This window comes from Saccostrea echinata, unplaced genomic scaffold (assembly GCF_033153115.1).
Source record: "Saccostrea echinata isolate AGI-Se365-2 ecotype Australia unplaced genomic scaffold, CSIRO_AGI_Sech_v1 ptg000005l, whole genome shotgun sequence".
Classification (NCBI taxonomy): domain Eukaryota; kingdom Metazoa; phylum Mollusca; class Bivalvia; order Ostreida; family Ostreidae; genus Saccostrea; species Saccostrea echinata.
Window position 1 is genome coordinate 17,360,607 of NW_026889754.1, and position 5,182 is coordinate 17,365,788.

Genomic DNA, 5,182 nt, shown 5'->3' on the forward strand with positions numbered 1-5,182 from the left:
TTGTTAAATTGAACTCATCCTTACATACACAGTAGATCTCGTTAAAAGTTGGGTTAAATGGCATAGAAAGATACATATAAACAAAGAAAACTATCTTATATCCGTACCAATATTTTGTGATATAAACACACACACACACAAAACTTAAAATCTACACCGGATGTGAAATCAAAAAAGCTTTGGAAAAAAAAATCTTCCCGGTTTTTTACTTGTTTGCTCGTTTGAAATGTTTTAGTGTTCAACATACAAAACGGAATGTTAACACGTTCATTAATTTGTAAAGAACTGAGATCAAGGGACTCAAGATGATCTCTCACTTAGAGAAATGGTTCCTTGTATCTTATTATAATATATGAAAATTATATTTCGTTTTATTTTTTGTTTTGAAAATCTTGTTGACCTCTTGAGGAAAAAATTACACGTATCTTCTTACTACAATGGAAATTAAAATATTACACAATCGATTAAAAATTATTACGATGATTGTAATAATAAACCCCTTAAACAATTTCCCTGTTTTGCGTTTTTTTGAATGAATTTAATATTTATTTTAGTAGTGGGAAAAAGGCGTTTTTTTTTAATTTGCAAGAAAGGAAATAAAAGTATATTTATACACCGTTTTACTAATACATTTCTTTTACAAGTGTGGTCAATTTTTTAAACGTACTAATCATTAGAAAAATATATTCTTAGTGATGACTAACACGATAAACGCTATAGAGTTAATTAGGCTTTTGGAAATTACTTTTTTTCATGCTGTAAGATTCTACGTATACGATACACCGATAACCTTACATGCTCCAAATCAAATAGTGATTTTTTTTAATAGATGACTCTCATTTTGAAAAGTAAAGGAATGTATGAATTTTAAATTTCTTACACAGGCTTATTTCATGAATTTGTGAAATATATAATTTAAGAAATGACTGTCATGGATTTGAAAAATAGATGAATGTTTCAACTAATAAGTCTGATTTAAGAATCTACTCAAGTGATAGTGTTTTGAAAAATAAGTCTGCAATGAAAATTAAAGTAAATATCCGTCAAATATGTACTTGAAGATGAAAGAAAATACTCTGTACTTATATTTTGAAATATTTTTTTCAAATACATATCAACTGAAAATTTGTCAAACGATATATTTCCCAGCAAAGCTTGGATAAAAAAATCATCTTTTTTATCATGTCGTAAATAACGTCTTAGTTGTTTCTCTGTATGTGTAGAGTAATGTTCGGGTGATTGTGATTTAAAAAATGAGAAACTCTGAAGGGAAATTTAAACACCTGCTTGCTGATTGTACCACGTGAAATTAAATTAACTTTTAAATCATTACAACGAAATGTAAATTTTAGTTTTGCATGCTTGTTTTGAAATGAAAACAGATCGAATTTAATTATTCGGTTTTTTTTTCGAAAGCGAAATAAAATGAAAAAGGCGAAGCTAACAAATAGTGATCGATCTCAAAAAAATATATAAACAATACAAAATTGTGAACAGGACATGAAACAAGATCCCCAAGAAATTCCAGAGATGGGATTGGGTGCCTAGGAGAAGTGATATTCCCCTGCTGACCGGCCACATCCGTAATGAATCCTATGTATTGATCAGGTAAATGGAACATTTCGTCGTCAAAATTAGTATGAAAACAAAGGCCTTATAATTGGTATGAAATACTTCAACCAAAATAATCCCCGATGATAGGTTACATTTCTTAACAAGGTCATTATAACGAAAGTAGAATTTACGGAGTGCTGACTTTTAAGGATGATGTTGAAATTTCTGTAACTAATCATTCAGTAGCCTACCTCGGTTTAAAAACTGAGAGCATGTTCTTGGTTATCGAATAAGTTTGGATAAGCATACACCATGTGCAGGTAATAGCGGAATGTTACTACATCAAAAAAGAAAAGTTGACGAAGGAAAAACTGAAGTCATCTCGTTCGTTTTAAAAATTTTTTTATTAGTTGGTCCTTATTGTGTAAAGTTAGTAAACATCCATATATTAAACAGATGTGGCAAACTCTTGGTGCCATTATTTCAAGTTCCCTAAGACATATGAATGGAATTACATCTATGTAGTTTTAATTGATAAAACGTCATATATCTGAAGTAGAGTTGAAGGCCGCGGCAATTTTTTCTTCTTCTCATGTAGAAGCTTTTAAATAAAGTCTTCTTTAAAGGAATATAAATGTAGGTCGGCAAATAAAGGTGCACAATTAGTACCCATTCAAATTCAAACAGTTTGTTGGAAGACCTGGTCTCCGAAGAATACGTAAATGTTGTGAATGAGGAACTCCAGTATCTTTTGAATATCAACTTTGGAGTACTTGTTGCGTAGAATCAGAGTGATTTTTAACAAAGTAATTTTATCGATGGCCAATCAGAATTTCCCAGTTCCAGTTTTATTGAAGAAACAGTTGTCTATAATATCAAAAAGCTTAGCTTTTGATTTATCGTGAGAAATGGTTGCAAAAAGTGTAGAAAACTCATACGTTTTGATATTATTAACTTTAGAAATAAAAAATGGTAATTTTAATTTTTCTTTATTTTTTTTTTTTTTTTTTTTTTTTTTTTTTTTTTTTTATGGAGTTTTTGAGAATCCGCATCTGATTTACACCACTTCTAAAATATCCTGTAGCAGAGTGCGTATGAACTTTTAACTTTTTAGCAGTTAATAGTTCTATAAGGAGTAAATATAGGGGCTTGATAAAGCATTTACTGGACCTGGGAATGTATCCTTCAGTTGTTTGTAAGGATTTGTATAAAGTTAAGGAATCCAGAAAAGGTAGGATAGATCCAACTCACCTTGCTTGACTGGAATGATAAAAATATTAAACATTGAAATGTGATTTTGAAGAAAATAAACCTTAAAAAGTAAACTATTAGTATAGGTTGGATTCCTGCCAGACGTAGAATGAAAGTCAAGTTCTTCTACGCGGGTATGTTAAGGAAATATATGGAGAAAACGAACAGTATTCAAGCTCAAAAGTCCATTAAACAATACAAAATAGGAGCAGAGCAAACACGGACCTCTAAACATCAGAGGTGGGATCAGGTGCCATGGAGGAGTGAGCATCCCCTGCCGACCGGTCACACCCGCCGTGTGCTCCTTGTCATGATCGGGAAATAACGGAAAATCCGTCGACAATTCAGTGTGTAAATAATGGCATAAAAGCCGAGGCGTTAGCCGAGGCTCTTATGTTTCAAACATCATTTCGAGACCGAGGAGGTTATACTGCATCATTCATGACAACAAAGACTTTATTTCTATTCTACTAACGGCTCTAAAATACAGTTGATCGATTTCTCTATAGAGAAACGAATTAGGTCACCATGTTGCAATTTCGCTGTTCCATTTAACACCAGAGGGTCAATCGATTGCATAAAATGCAGACGATTTCAGCTTTTGTTGGATTAAAAATATCCTTTAATTATTTATAAATTTGCTTGTAACATATATTGATTAATTTTTATGAATGAAAAATAACAAAACCAGTTGTCTATTTCATTGATTTATCAGTAAAATCACGGGAGTGTAAATGTTGTGGGGAGGTCCGTAGAACAGCCCCACTTGGTTATAAAACGGATATTTATCAGCTGTTTCAGGCAATACACACGTTTAGACTGCGGAAGACGACACATCGATGTGGTCTAAATAAGTATTAGCTTATACAGTGAAATATTAATTTCAACTGTACAGATTTGACATGTGTTTCTGATCTGATAATTTTTTGATGACGTTCGTGATTTATTGGAGAATAATGTCCGCGGCATTTCTTTGATCTCGGCAATAATCGTAGTAGAATTGTATATATTCATACCGTAGACGGTTTTGCTGAAACTACACCCCACCAGAGCAGAGATAAGTTTTGTTATGTGATTTTTTTTGTATTCATAACACATTCTCAAAACAAGAAGAAAACAATAAAAACAATTAAAATAGACACAGAGTAAATGGTTACTGTAGAAAAAAAATCAAATATTTGTGCGTAAAAATTTACAGATAGATTAAAGATAAAGCAGCTCTGTTTATTTTGGAGAGAGTCTCTTCCGTCAATGATACGTACAATGAAGTACACACCAATAATACAATATATTTAAGATACTTCATCTTACTTCAGATGATTATTTGAACACAATCAAATGTCTTTCTCTGGTTGTTAGTACTGGAATTAACGTTAATTAGTGGATTACTTTAAAGCAACCGCGGTGAGTGCAGGTTCCTAGTAGGTGAAAACAGAGAGTACGCAAATTTAATTATGTTTCTTTTTTAGGTGGCTTCATTTGAATATGTATCTTCGCTGGTCAAGGGTGACGGTCTGAGCGGATCGTCGTGCAATCTTGGCCAGCGAAGATGTTGGAAATGTTTCTTGAGCTATGAGGTCAGAGAGGCTTTCGTATTAAGACTTTTCACCAGGAGATTTGTCAACTTTCATAAAAAGCTTATTTACAGATGTTTTAGGATCACATTTTCGAATCATCAATGTGGACAAAAAATGAAATACTAACACGAAAAATGTTAAACCAAGTGAAATATTATTTTTCTTTTCGAAACCATTCAGATATTCTTTGCTAAGCCAAGATTATTGACATTGAAGCCTTGAGAATGTAATTTTTAAGTGATATTTTTCTTTCGTCAATGTCATACCAAGTGCTCCACTGAACAAACAAATTATACACTATGTATAGTTTTTTGGTATTATCTGTGATAAATTCTTATTGGTAACTATACATGTTATATAACAACAACAACAGAAATCATTTGATACTACGAACTATTCTAATGATTTGTCAATTTATTGAAATTTCCATAATATAGAAATGAAAATTAAACAAATAAATTCCATTTAGATAAAAGCCTTGATGTCTTGTTCCAAACGTACCAGACACTCAGGAAACATAAAACAAGTATCTCTCCATTTGTTGCTGTTTGTATCTCTTTGGTTGTTGATCAAATCTTTCTTCATCTTGTGAACATCCTCAATAACACAGATTAAGTGCAGATTCACTTAGGTGCACCATACACATTAAATTCTGAGCATACATACATTTAAAACAATGAATTATGACTATGTAAACATTAATATGATGAATAAAGCCTCACGTAATCCCCCTCCCCCCCCCCCCCCCAAAAAAAAAAAGATGTACATTGTAATCAAAATCCTAACAAAGTCTTTTGAAT